The sequence below is a fragment of the Triticum dicoccoides genome, chromosome 6B (genome assembly GCF_002162155.2).
Source record: "Triticum dicoccoides isolate Atlit2015 ecotype Zavitan chromosome 6B, WEW_v2.0, whole genome shotgun sequence".
Taxonomy (NCBI): Eukaryota; Viridiplantae; Streptophyta; class Magnoliopsida; order Poales; family Poaceae; genus Triticum; species Triticum dicoccoides.
The window spans coordinates 128,372,507-128,388,113 of NC_041391.1; the positions used below are offsets into that span (position 1 = coordinate 128,372,507).

Sequence of the window (15,607 nt, forward strand, 5' to 3'; positions counted from 1 at the left end):
CGATCCCCACGCCACCGCCCCGCCAACACCGGCGACCACCGCCCCCATCCTGAACCCTAAGATAGATAGTGGGGTACCTCTCCGGCGAGCCCCCCTCCCCGCTGCGGCTAGTTCTTCCTTCACCCCGGCGAGCCCACCCCTTGGAAATCGACTGACCCAAAAGTCGATTCAGTCGAGTGAAGTGTAGGCAAATCGGAGCAGCATCGCAAGCAAGAGCAAGAGCAAGAGCAGCAGCGCGAGCAAGAGCAATAGCAAGAGCAGACCAGGCAGGGGACCGAGAGCAAGAGCAGAGCAGCAGCGCGAGCGAGAGCTAAAGCAGCAGCAACTCCTACTGATGTGGACGTCACCGCCGAGGGAGCGACGCCGTGGAGGAAGTTGCCGGTGACACTGCCGTGGATGGAGCCGCGCCGTGTCGGCTCGGGACCGAGCGCTGGCAGCATCGTGAGATCGAATCAAGAAGAAAATGTGGTGATTAGTGTACAACCTCTTTGGTGATGCCGATTAGGAAACGGTGATGATGATGCTCTTCCGGTGGTGCAGGTGAAGACAGTGGTGTGGGAATGGAGGTGGCGCGAAAGACGAGGGGAACATCGGGGAAGCTCCTTGGAGGTGGAGGACGGGGTGGCTGAACCGGCGGGACGATGAGATTGACGACGGATCCTCATCCGGTACGGTGGATGAGGGACGTCGAGGTGTTGCTATGGACTTCGTTGTCGGGGAAGAAGCTCCAGCTGGGTGGCGGACGGAGTAGGGTGTGGGGTTTCATCGCGGGTTTTCGTGGCCTCGGTGTACGAATGGGTGGGCGGATGGGATGGCAGTGGGGAACCATGGTTTAGAGACGCGCTTTTCCGAAATGTGGGTAAGTTACAAAAGTACCCCCCACCGATTTGAGGCGGTTCTTTCGGTTCAGGGGTACCACGGGCATTTCGCGTGTCGGGATTTCGCAGGAGGTGGGAGTTTTCGCGCGCGTTGTAATTTCGGAATAGCAAGGCGCGGGTTGACATGGAGGAAGTTGTCGGAGCACAACAAGACAAAGATATATCTTAAATATTTCGGGCTAACAAGGCGCGGGTTGAAGAGGCGGGAGTTTCACAGCATGATAGACAGAGACGCTAGCTTCAATTTTCGGCATAACAAGGTGCGGCTTGAAATTTCGGAAGAACAAGCTTAACGTGTACCCAAAAAAAGACAATTTGCACCTCAACACGCACAACACACACACACAAACACCATTTAGACTAGAGTAAGGTACACGTGCATTGCACGCATGAGATTTGGCAACCAAATTATGAATAAATACCACATTATAGCATGCAAGCTTTGAGTCATATATGCATGATGTAGATGTTCATTTAATTCTTATAGTTCATTTCATTGAAAATCATCTAGTTTTTATAAGAAAGCTAATCTATTTTAAGATTCATGGAATTGTGTGTTGTAAGACATAAAGTAAAAACAAATAATGGCAAATCATGTAGAAAAACATTTGGGCAATTATGAATCGGAAGATTCTAGAACAAATAAGAAATGCTTGTGTTTTGATGTTTGTGCATTATGCTTAAGTTCAACCATGAAGTCTTCTAGATTATACATGTGGCAAAATCTAGTGGAATCTAGATGATATCCAACAACCAATAGTGCTCAAATTTGCCATCTTTGGACCTTCGGATTCGCCTCATCCAACGACCATCTTTCAAAGTTAAAGTTACCCGCTCAAAATATAAAAAAATATATAATATAATATATATAGGCGTATAGATATAGATATGTGATGCGAAAGCCGCCCATCATCTCCAATTACATGCACGGATGCGACATGGGCAAATGATGTCTGCCATCGGTATCTCAAATTCAAATCAGTCTGACCTTATTCAATGTGTATACATTACAACATGCTCATTTCCAAAGCACACCGCGCAAATCTCCATTATATTCATGCATGCATGGGTTTCAAACATCAGGATCTCTTATTCAAATATTTGAATTCAACTTTACATTGATTATGACCTCACCTATTCTTTTACACCCACACAGTAGTCTTCTCTTTATAATTGTACCACTAACTTCCTCTCGTGCATGCATGCACACACACTACCAGTCGGCATTATCTATCGCACGCATGCGATCTTTTTCTTCAGGTCGGTCTCCCATGAAGGCACACACCCACACACATCCCCCTTTCCCTCATACCCGACATTCTTTATCTCTCACGCGTGCATGCGCAACAATCGATGTTCCTCTATGTATGTGTGTATATAGCTAGGTCTTTCATAGTTTTCCACACAAACCGATCAATCGATATATCCAGTGAGGTCTCACCCTCTTTCCCACATCCACATCGATCAATCTATACCTCTCCCACGTCCACATTGATCAATCTATACCTCTCTATATAGGATTAACATAAATAGCTAATACACCCACATTAATTATATATCCAACGTCCCCCTCTCATCATCCATGCCTTCCGCTTCATCTCTCAGATGCGTGCACAATGGCGAAGACAGGGGGCAGTAAGGGCCCTGCCCCCCCCCCCTAATATCACTATATATCGAGGCTAATATGAATGTGATCATTAGACAATTGCTGCTAAAAAAGGTTTAATTTCATGAATTGACCCTCCTCGTAAAGGATTAGCAATGCTTGGCCCCGTAGCTCATTTATTTTTCATGGCTCCGCCACTGCATGCAACAGCGCACGTGTTCGCCCCCTCTCTCTAAATGTCGATCTCGCACTTCTGCATTCCTTCATAGTCTCCCTCCACTCGGCCCCTCGCACCATCTTCTAGCCCCCCACTGGATTTTGCCACATGTACAATCTAGCAGACTCCATGCATGGTTGAACTTAAGCATAATGCACAAACCTCAAAACAACAGCGGTTCTCTTTTGTTCTAGAATCTTCCGTATCATAACTACCCAAACTTTTTTTCTAGTTGAATTGCCATTTTTTTTACTTTATGCTTTACAATGCACAATTCCATGAATCATAAAATATATTAAGGGCTTCTTTGATTCAAAGGATTCTCAAAGGAATTTTGGAGGATTCTAATCATTAGGAATTTTTCCTATCTTGGTTGTTTGATTCGTAGGATTGTAAACCATAGGAATTTTTCCATATGATTCATTTTCACTAGATTTCATAGGAAACATCCCATCCACTCAAACCTCTTTGAAAGAATTCTGCGTGTTTTCTATGCACAATCAAACACACGTACAATCCTGTAGGATTCAATACGACATTCCACTATAATCCCATGTTTTTCCAATTCACGCGTTCTTAGCTTTTTTATAAAAACTAATTTGATTTTGAATGAGATGAACTATAAGAATTAAACGAAGGGCTACATCACGCATATATGACTAAGAGCTTACATGCTATAGTGTGGTATTTATTCATAATTTGGTTGCAAAATCTGATGCGTGCAATGCACGTGTAAATTACTAGTACTTCGAGTATGTGCAAAACACACAAATTAGAATACCAATGGCACGCTACACGGTCTCTCTCTTATAGTTCATGAAGCCACGTGGCACATGTTGAGGTATTGCCGAGACCTCCTTGCGTGGATTGATCACAGTGACGTGCTGCTGGTTCCAGAAGAATGTACTCGTCCTCCCTGAGCCATACTAGCGGTACATGCACGAGGCGAAGATGTGCATGCACGCCACGCACGCACTCATTCCCTCGCATGCACACGCGGGTACACGGGCGGACGCAGTTTTGTACCAAGATCCACCCCATGTGATAATTTGACGCGTGTAAAGTCGTTCACTTCATTGATGGTCAATTAATACAGCGCATGCAAATTGAGTGGACGTGAGGGCGGAAGAAAGACATTATTACTCCACTGCGTGCATGCGAGTACTTTCTTGGGTTGCTAGTAGTACTTCCATTCGTCTCCTTCGTATTTTGTGCCAATTTTTGACAGTGACATAATATTTACGCATTTGAGCAGTGTAGTCTACTTGAAATTTATGTTCCACTAAACTCAACGGGAGCCGTTTCAGGCCTCGAAACCAAAACCATCAATTAATCTTTACCTTGTTCCCATCACATTCAAAAGCCTGCTCACACCTACTAGTACTACGTACCAAACCTGAACGTGTTCCCACTATCAGGTATTAGTACTACTAGTGCTTGTACTTAGGTTATAAAAAGGGGAACTACCTAACCGAAAATTACTCTACCTTTCCTCCTCATAAGTGCTTCTTCTTCGTCCGTCATTGCCATGGCCGGTGAGCAGAGCTCTAGGTCGAGAACTACTCGTAACAAGGGAGCGGCAACCAAGGCTGCAGAAAAAAAAGAGAGGGCTCGCCGCCACGCAGAGACCTCGAAAGATCTGTCACGGGCAGGCGATGGCTCCTAGGAGCGCCCTAGCCGCGAAGGCGAACATGACGAGCCGGCGGAGCTGGAGTCGTTATCCCTCGACGGCATGCCCGATCAGCTCAATACGCACCTCAATAAGCAGAAGGAGTTCATCCAAGGCTTGACGGAGTTGCTGAAGGAGAGCCTCGACAACATGCCCGCTGAGCTCAATCAACGGGGGGAGTTGACCGACGGCTTGGTGATGCTGCTGAAGAAGAGAATTGCCTTGGAGAAAAAGGCGACTGGCGAAATCCTGCGACTTCAGGAGGACAAGGCGAAGCTCTGCCACGAGATCGACCTGTTGAAGGAGAAGAACGCCGGCTGAAAGAAGATGCATGAGAATAGTAGTTCCTCGATGAAGATGCTGCAGGCCCTTATCATGGAATAGAAGGAGGAGTTGGCGAAGCTCCGCATCAAGCACCTGGCTGCTGTCAAGGTACGTAATGCGGCCGTGGAACATATGATGAAGGCTCGCGTCGAGAAATCCCGCGTCATGGACAGAATGAAGAAGATGGCGGAGGAGACGCGCAAGGAGATGGAGGTCGTGGAGGCGATGAAGAAGCAGTTACGACTCCACGATGAATTAGATCATTTGGGGTGATAATCTTCCTTCTTCTTTTGCTGATGTGTTTCATCTTTTGCTTTGGGTGTTTCGCCACACGTGTCATGTTCTCTGCGAGGCATGAATAGAACAATGGTTTTCGTTTTTTGAGGGAATGAATAGAACAATGCTAACAATGAGATGACTAGCAAATTAGATCATTTTTTATCGCCATATGGCACTGGGATGCCGTGTTTCGTGCTCCTCCGTCGCAGTACTACTCCAGTGGAAAACTTGAGTATACCGCACGGTTCTTTGCTCCTCCTCGATCAGGTCGTCGGCGCATTTATACGAGCAGTCAAATCACAAGGCCCCGCCTTCCAGCAGTAATGAGCCGTCAAATCACAAAGGCCCCCGCCTCTCATGAAACCGACCAAGCTAGACTGCCCCGCCCTCTAGCCTTTTAAAAAATGTATACTTTTGTACAACAGTAGTATTGATGGATTGCGCCATGGAGCAAAACTTGAAATTAAAAAAAAGGTGGTACATATAGAGAGTGCTCGTCGCCAAATTATGCATGTAGTACTATTAAAAAGGCTAGCCACAATAATGGTGTCCAGCACAGCCCACCCCTCAAATAAAACTAAGCACCCTGGAATTCTTTGACAAAACTAAGCACCCTTAAATTCTTTGACAACTAAACTGCTGGCTATATGATGTTGGCCATATATATTGTATGTATATAATGTGAATAAATGAGTGGTAGTACTATACCAACTAAAAGATGAAATGTAAGAAATACTAGTATGTACTTACCGAAGAGTTAAAGTAACAAGAAGAAACATAACATAGTTCTGCTGGGGGCTCAGCACAACACAACCCTCAAATTAAATTAAGCACACCTGAAATTAAACTTTGCAACTATTCCGGTAGACACTGCATTAGAACCACCATGAGCAACGACACTGCCACCTTTCTCGGAGTCCTCGTCCACATCCTCGACTTCGTCCTTGTCCCTCTTCCTCTTGGCTGATACTTCTTTGCTTGAACTGCCAACTTGGCTATTGCTCTTCATCCAACCCTTGTAGATATTGAAACAAAGGTAGCCATCCATTGCAGCGTACTGGATGTGGTCTATATCTAGTACATTCCGCTGCCATGCATGACGATGAAACGTGTATGGAGGTTTCTCCAGTTTACCGTACGAAGAATGAACCATGGCTCCTGCCAGTGTCAGCATTGAAGGCTAACGAGATGACACCAGCCGATTCTTTTGGAGGTCGAAGGTGTTGCCTACAACAAGGCCTATCCGACGCAGGACTTCTTTTTCATTACCAAAGTCTACAATAACAAGTTTGACTAGGTTGCTCTCGAGGAAGTCATTAAAATCCTGGCACTCAACGTCGGCATGGCATATGTGGTAGACCAAGCATAAGTCATGCACGCAAACCTGGATCACGGCGGGCTTCTTCCTCTCATCATCCTTTAGATCCTTCTCTCGTCGCACGACTGTGGTGTACCCAACATCTAGCCCGGCGACCCACTAATCACGTGAGTCTTCAAACATGCGTCTGAAGCAAGAAAGGCATCCTTTCACCGTCGCAGAAGAACGGGTGTAGATGACGTCAAACTCATCGCCGGTGATGGTTCTAACCTTGTACTCACCAGCGATCGGGGAGATTTGGGACGCCATGGATTTGGGAGGAGGGTTAGGATTAGTGGAACTGCCGTAATGTGAATGGATGGGACGACTAGGAGCAAACCGCCGTAGTATTAAAGGACATGCGGGGACGAGTAGGAGCGAACTGCCAGCGTGCGAACGGCAGGGTAGTGGCTTTCCATTCTCCCATGATATGGGCTTCCGAGAGCCCTTGGATCAGAGATTGAACGGTTTCATGGCATGATTCTAGACCAATCGGTGAATATCCTATCCTGGAGGGTTATTCTGTAAATTTTTAGCAACTTAGCATGCGACCGTTTGATCTTAGATCCAAGGGCTGCTAGCAGCCCGTATCATGGTCGCGCCTACCACGACCGTCGCATCACTCACGCGGTCGCGCCCTTGGAGATTTAACATGGTGTGTTAGGCTATCTGATGTTGGCATGTCATACATAGTAATCACTTAGTCACTCATACTACAACAAAGTTGGCTATAAGGTTGGCTATAAGTGTATTTTTTTACTCCTCTCTATCTCTTTCTTCGTACTCCCTCCGTCCCATAATATAAGAACGTTTTTGACACTAGTGTAGTGCCAAAAACGTTCTTATATTATGGGACACATGGAGTACAAGTATTTATTGCATTTGCCAAGGAGTGACCTCTTCCAATGAAATGGTGTTGCTAAGTTTGCTTCATTTAATTAGCTATAGACTCAAAATTGTCTTTTCACCTAGGTATACGCGCTTAGAACCGTTTCTTCCTTGGGTCACCAAACTAGTCTCTCTCTTCTTGATTAACTTGCCACATCAGACTTTATGCCTATGTGGCAGGCTTAAGCACATCTAGGAGCAAGTAAGGTGCCCGTCCGTTGCACGTAAGAGTGAAATGCATTGATCGGAGTGTTGTTTATTTTGACAAAGGATGTGGGGGTCATCTCATGTGCAACCGGGTCGACGTGTCAAGCACCAAATAACAGTGCAGAATTGCAGGGGGGACGCACCCCACTCGTACCGGCCCAGTGTTAGTAATGAGCAATGAGACGTCAAATCACAATGCCGCACCTTCCCAAACGGACGAAGCAACCATCATTTCACACTTCAGTTCGACATCATCTCAAACCACGTACTAGTACTGCTTCTGCCTCAAGAGGGACACGCGCATCACCTTGGTACATCATGACACGTGGGACCGCATGACAGGCCATGCTCCCCTGCCGATCGTTGGGTAAAATCACCTCATTTTTACTATACTTCCTCCGGATCGGTTTACTACATGGCATGCACATCGTTCTAGTTTGAGAATTTAACTGGCTATATATATGTGTGTGTGTGTGATGAAAAGTACGCTAGCCTTTTAAAAAATGTATACTTTTGTACAGTAGTACTCCACTATCGCTGGATTGCGCCATGGAGCAAAAATTGAAATTTAAAAAAAAAGGTGGTACATATAGAGAGCGCTCCTCGCCAAATTATGCATATAGTACTATTAAAAAAACTAGTATGTGCTTAATTGGGGTGGTAAATTCTATTAAAGAAATACTAGTACTAGTATGTACATACTAAAGAGTTAAAGTAACGAGAAGAAACATAACATAGTTCTGCTGGGGGCTCAGCACAACACACCCCTCAAATTAAACTAAGCACACCTGAAATTAAACTATGCAACTAATCCGGAAGACACTGCATTAGAAGTTTAGAACCGCCATGAGCAACGACACTGCCACCTTACTCGGAGTCGTCGTCCACGTCCTCAACTTCGTCCTTGTCCCTCTTCCTCTTGGCCGATACTTCTTTGCTTGAACCGTCAACTTGGCTGTTGCTCTTCATCCAACCCTTGTAGATATTGAAACAAAGGTAGCCATCCATTGCAGCATAGTGGATGTGGTCTATATCTAGTACATTCCGCTGCCATGCATGATGATGAAACATGTAATGAGGTTTCTCCAGTTTGCGGTACGAAGGATGAACCATGGCTCCTGCCAGGGTCAGCATTGAGGGCTGACGACAGGGCACCAGCCGATTCTTCTAGAGGTCGAAGGGGTTGCCTACAACGAGGCCTATCCGACGCAGGACTTCTTTGTCGTTCTTAAAGTCTACAGTAACGAATTTGACTGTTTTGTCCTTGAGGAAGTTCTTAAAATCCTGGCACTCAACGTCGGCATGGCATATGTTGTAGACCAAGAAAACGTTATGTATGCAAAACTGGATCACAGCGGGCTTCTTCCTCTCTTCGTCCTTTAGATCCTTCTCTTGTCCCACGACTGTGGTGTACTCAACATCTAGCCCAGTGACCCACTCATCATGTGAGTTTTCGAACATGCGTCTGAAGCGAGAAAGGCATCCTTTCACCGTCGCGGAAGTACGGGTGTAGATGACGTCGAACTCATCGCCGGTGATGGTTCTAACCTTGTACTCACCGCCGATCGGGGAGATTTGGGACACCATGGATTTGGGAGGAGGGTTAGGATTAGTGGAACTGCCGTAATGTGAATGGACGGGAAGACTAGGAGCGAACCGTCGTCGTATTAAAGGACGTGCGGGAAAGAGTAGGAATGAACTGCCAGCGTGCGAACGGCAGGGTAGTGGCTTTCCATTCTCCCATGATACGGGCTTCCGAGAGCCCTTGGATCTAAGATCGAATGGTTGCATGGCGTGATTCTAGACCTATGGGTGAATATCCTATCCTGGAGGGTTATTCTTAAAATTTTCATCAACTTAGCATGCGACCGTTTGATCTCAGATCCAAGGGCTGCCAGCAGCCCGTATAATGGTTGCGCCTACCATGACCGTCACATCGCTCGTGTGGTCGCGCCCTTGGAGATTTAACATGGTGCGTTAGGCTATCTGATGTTGGCATGTCATACATAGTCATTACTTAGTCACTCATACTACAACAAGGTTGGCTATAAGGTTGGCTATAAGTGTATTTTTTTACTCCTCTCTATCTCTTTCTTCGTACTCCCTCTGTCCCATAATATAAGAACATTTTGGACACTAGCTAGTGTAGTGTCAAAAACGTTCTTATATAATGGTACACAGGGAGTACTAGTATTTATTGCATTTGCCAAGGAGTGACCTCTTCCAATGAAATGGTGTTGCTAAGTTTGCTTCATTTAATTAGCTATAGACTCAAAATTGTCTTTTCACCTAGGTACACACGCTTAGCACCATTTCTTCCTTGGGTCACCAAACTAGTCTCCCTCTTCTTGATTAACTTGCCACATCAGACTTTATGCCTATGTGGCAAGCTTAAGCACCTGTAGGAGCAAGTAAGTACAATAGTGCGCTTTACATGGCATTTTTGCATATGTGGAGGAAAGAGAGGCAAGGAAAAAGTGGAAGTGGGCTCTCATGCAAGAGCCAACCTCTACTACTACGTGGTGGAACATTGGGAGAGGCACCTGTATGGAGGTGGTCAGGAATCGGGAGACTCACGCCGGTCGTAGCGCCGCAGTTAAAATGATAATGGAAAGTCAAATCACGAGGCCCCACCTGTCTAGCAGTAACTCGCTGTCAAATCACACAGCCCTACGTTTGCAGCAGCCTACTCCCTCATCTTCTTGCATCTCTGTCGAACTGACTAGGCGGAACTGTCCCGCCGCTTACCGGGCAGGAAAAGCCCCGCCCTCGACTTTTAAATTGTATACAGTATACTAATTTTGTATCAATGGATTGCGCCCACGCCATGGAGCAAAGCATCTAGAAAACGGTGCTACACATGTACGGAGTATACAGCACGCACGTCGCGTTCGCGTCGCACCCCAGACGGTCGGTCGGTCTGGCACGCTGCTCTCCGAATGGAACGCGCGTCATATTGCGTTCGCCCACACATGTGGGACGACAATTGAGAACCGACCATAGGCACACTCCCCGGCCCCGCAAGTCGGGTGACTAAATAGAACAGGGAGACAAGCGATAGTACTAGAGAAGTGTTGTACTACGTTGGTGCCTGGACGATCCCTGCAAGACACGGAAGATCAGTTCGTCCATGCATGTGACCAGACTCCAGCAGACACGCCTGGATTGGTTATCATCTACATATCATGCAGGCTGTGTTGTACATGGCTGTAGTTGTGGTGAGAAATCTAAAAAAAGGTTTCTTATCATCTCGCAAAATTATGTGTCATGTGCTTCGGATCACTGCGAGGGTTAAACAGCGACAACTGAGTTGGGCTAGTCATTGGGGGCACATGCACGAACAGTGACTACTCGGCTGCCATCTAGGTCAAGCCGGCTATGTTAATTAGGACATCTATCGACGGACCCCTTTTCTACGAGTTTATCTTTAATTTGAGCTTTGTTCCTCGTCTAGTTTGTTCGTCGGGATTCATGTTGTCTCCTTTGGGCAGTGAGGTTATGATTTCTTGTCATGTGGCATTTTTTTGTGTTATATGTTATAATCCGGTGCTTTAGATCAAAATGATGACAACTGCGCATCCGGGCCACGTGCATGAAGACTTCTCGACAGTCATTGACGAGGTCAAGCCGGCTCCGGTAGACAAAAGAAAACTAAGTACTACTCCACTATATAGGCAGGAGCCTCCGCGCTTGGTTGCTAGTGTTGCTCTCTTCACACCTGTCTCGGCCTCTCCAGATCTAAACACGACAGCGGTGGCCACACACTCTCTCTCTCTCTGCTCAGCGCTTGTCACAGATCCAGCCGGATCCTCTCTGCCAGGGAAGGTGAGAAGGTGCAACGTTCATGCGGTCGTCCTCGGCGACGGCTCTTACCCACTGCTGGGCGGGTCCCGATCAGCCTTCCTTGTCGTTCTCTCCCAAGCACCGCTGGCGAGGGAGGGCCTCCGACCTCTTCTTCCTCGCTGTCGTAGAGTGGGCAGATCCGGCCTCCCGTCGCCCACCTAGCGACATCTTGGCGACCATCAGGTATAACTTTCTTCGAAACGGGCCTTGCTATACTTCCCGAGCTCCTGACGTCGCTGCATTTATAACTTTTACTATTTCTCAGGCCCCCTCGTAGATAGGATCGATCGGTTGTTCGAAAACCACCTAATTTTTTAACGTTTAAGAGGTAAAACTAGTTCATGCACTCGAATCTAGTACTACTTGGTTCAAACAAGGAAGAAAGGGGGTGGGGGTGGGGGAGGATTTGTTACCTGAATCTAGGACTTGGTCAAAAGAGGAAATAATGGGGGCAAAAAGTAGCAGAGACTGGCTATCCAACTGGTCTCTGGGTCTAATAGGGAAATAAAGGGAAATGCAGTACAACCTCAATATAAACCCGATCTATTGGTTGAAAAAGGAAAGAAAGTGGGGACTGGGGGACAAGTCAATAGAGTAAGTCCATCACTAGATTTGCTAGCCTCACACAGTATAAGGTGGCTATACCGAACAAAAATGGGACCAACCCAGATATCCTGTTCTGATGTTTGTTGCCCCGAGCCACTCTTATGTAATGCCACTGGTAAAATGTAGCAGCCGCACTGTTAAAAGTAAGGACACGTTAAACCAATGTTGTTTTCAATGTAATGCCTCCAGTAATATGAATCAATGGCACATCTTTACATGTCCTGCAAAAATTTCCCATTAAGATAAGTTCGTTCTTTTCGTTAGAAATGCAACTATCCTGGTCCGCCTACTCTCCCGTGCCCAAAGTAATGTCATATTTAACGGTTGTCATAGTTAATCCTGATGCCCACACTAATATCTAGCAATGCCACTGCTTTAGAAATTGCTACTATCCTTGTAGGATTGCCATTCAGATAAGGAACATGCTTCTTTTCATTTGATGCATGTTTCATCACTTGTTACTTGTTAGTCACCCTCCTTTCCACCTTTTTTGTGCAAACAGAGATATACATTTCACGCTCGATCTTAGTTGAACTGCACAAGTGATATCCAAATTATAGTTGAGCATTCCAGGAGCTTCACAACCAACCTTGATGTCGCTCAATTTTATTGCAACTAATGAAGAAGAAGCTCTGTGGGTTTCGTTTTCTGATGGAAATGGAACCAGGGTTGGAGCCCTTTTCTTAAAAAAATATTTGAAGAAGAAGCTGCTAGCTCATGGGAAATTGCTTCATTTTAGGTGAACTGCACCAAAAGGTCCCATGAATTGAATCATCCATGTTGGTGACTGAAAGAGCCAGCTTCAGCATCCCAGTCTAAGCACCCCCGGCCTCCATCCTTGCGACGCACGGTACACCTCGTTTGCCACCTGCTCGACCCTAGTGTCACTGATAAAATAAAGTAATAATACTGTTAAAATAGAGCGAGTGTCATCTCTATCATTTCATTTCCAATGTAAATAAAGAAAGTGCTTCTCTTTGTTAAAGTATGTTTGATCAACTAGTCCCATTGTTAATGTTTAAGCGTTTCTACAAACTGGGGTGCTTAATTTTAGTTGATATGTACAAAAATAGAGATATGAATGTCTCAAGGCACCTCTTTGTACTACTGCTATACACTGATGTTCATCACTGGCAGAAGGTGTATCTGGGAGATTTAGGACGATGTCCGGTATGAGGCGTACCGTATGAGGCGTTGTAGGGCCCATCTCACCCTCGCAGCATGGCATACTATCACTACTAGGAAAAAGGCTACTAGCAGCGCAGGTAAAATGGCTACTAGCAGCGCGGGTACCCGTGCTACTAATATTGCGCTACAGCTAATAGTTAGTAGTAGCGTGGGTATAACCCGCGTAGTAGCGTGTGCAACCCACGCTACTGCTATTTCGCACACGCTACTGCTATTTCGTACCCGCGCTACTACTAACAAAATAGTAGTAGCGTGTCTGTAATACCAACGCTACTAGTATCCTAAATACTAGTAGCGAGCTGTTTTTTCCCACGCTACTACTAACTTATTAAAAATTAAAAAAATCAATCAATTCCATTCTATCATTCAATTGATGTATCTACTATCATAGTTCCTCATTGTACATATCTTTTACATAAGAGGGTAAACACAATGTTGTGCGTGTCAGCTACCATGCAAATTAAAAACTTTACCACTACTTCTAGACGCCAGAGACTGAGACACGTTGTTATGGTCCGATCCAAAAATTGGCTCACTCATCAATGTGTGGCGCCTTCCCGACCTGATCTCGCGGCCTGCAGCTGCGACGAAACACGGCGGGTAGCCTCGATGAGCCACACTTGACCAATGGCAGCCACCGCCTTGAGTTGTGATGCCGCCACGTCCCTCGCCCTCGGCTCAAGTAGGCCCTGGTCGATGTCGGCCTCGTGCCACACCACCAGCGGATGGAGGAAGCCATCATACATGTGTCCCGCACCCTGAAATCCGAACACCGTTGACATTCAGATTCAGAATTGGCCACATACCGAATCAAGTCTATCTGAAATGTTGATCATCTCTCGGGCTCGGGGTGTCTGACCGACTACTTACCCATGTGCTGGGGTGCCAGAGGTAGATGACGAGCAGCAGCTTCGCCTCTTCGTACATTGGCAACCATGACACCGTCCAGTCCACGAACCTCTCAACGATCATCGGCATCGCCACCAGAACCCTGCAGCATTACTAGCAGAGGTTCATAAACTTCAGATTCATCAAAAGAATGACACGGAAAAATAATGCGGTGCATGTCGATGAAAAAGACAATCAATGAAAAAGACAAGCATACTAACCCCTTCAGGCAGTGAAAATATAATGTAGAGAGTAAAAGTGGAACATGGCTCAGCATTTGCATTGATAGGGATAGATATACAATTGGGGATCCACTAGGTAAATAAATAATTCTCATAAATCAACAACACTGTCTGCATTTAACATACTGTAAATAGTGTCCGACATTCTTGAGGAAAACCCAAACATTATTCTGATTACCCAGCAGGAGCTAGCAATCCCCATTCCCCAACACATCTAAATCTTAGAGCATGGTTAGATAAGATCCAAATACTGAGAGATGGAACTCTAAATCCCCTTGGTACTGTAGAAACCCAAAACTACTGTGCTTAACCCCTTGATGCGGTGAATAAATTCTAGCATATGTCCAAATCATACAAGGATGAGATCGTTAGGTACTAGCACACACAAAGAGCTAGTTTGCCAATACGGGCTACATCACTGCTCGAAATGAAGAGGCTTCGCTGCTAGAATTCAATGCGAAGGTACTTACGATGACCATCCAAGAGGCTACTTGGAATGACGATCATCTCCTAGTCCCAGCCATTGATTCTGCCTGAGCTTTGCATATGTGTCTGTACTCTGTACTCTGTACTCGGTACCACCATGACTGAATTTTTAGAATGAGATCAACTGATTAAACAGTGCAACACTAAAATTTACAAGGAAATGCTACCGTGATGTTCCGCCATATGGAGAAACCATTTGGCCTCTCTTGAAGTTGGGTCCCATCTTGTAGTTGTCGACAATGGGATGAATAATTACTGCAGGTTGGTGGGGCTCCTGGTGTAACGCCCTCGATGCGTCTATATCTCCCACGTGTCGAAGCACGACTTAGAGGCATAACCGCATTGAAAGCAATGTCGCAAGTGAGGTAATCTTCACACAACCCATGTAATACATAAGGGAAAGAGATACATAGTTGGCTTACAATCGCCACTTCACACAATTACATGAATAAAGCATTACATCATACAGATACAATCAAGGTCCGACTACGGAACCAAAATAAAAGAAGAACCCCAAATGCGACAAAGGTCCCCGATCGACCCCAACTGGGCTCCACTACTGATCAACTAAAACGAAACAACACAAAGGGCAAGATCTTCATCGAGCTCCTCCTTGAGCTTGGTTGCGTCACCTATTCGGTAACATAGGCACCTGCAAACTGGTTTTGGAAGTATCTGTGAGCCACGGGGACTCAGCAATCTCGCACCCGCGAGATCAAGACTATTTAAGCTTATAGGAAGGATGGAGTAATGAGGTGGAGCTGCAGCAAGCGACTAGCATATATGGTGGCTAACATACGCAAATGAGAGCGAGAAGAGAAGGCAAAGCACGGTCGAGAAACTATGATCAAGAAGTGATCCTATAGCAACCTACGTCAAGCATAACTCCAACACCGTGTTCACTTCCCGGACTCCGCCCAGAAAAGACC

At 46.0% G+C, this 15,607-nt stretch overlaps 1 long non-coding RNA gene across 1 annotated transcript; it reads right to left on the minus strand.

Moving 5' to 3' along the window:
• Window positions 1–13,931: 13,931 nt before the first annotated feature.
• On the minus strand, window positions 13,932–14,960 carry LOC119326256. Its single transcript, XR_005157878.1, has 3 exons — window positions 14,846–14,960; window positions 14,663–14,758; window positions 13,932–14,053 (listed from the first exon to the last, which is right to left on the minus strand). It is a non-coding gene; the product is annotated as an uncharacterized LOC119326256 (long non-coding RNA).
• Between the last annotated feature and the right edge of the window lie 647 nt (window positions 14,961–15,607).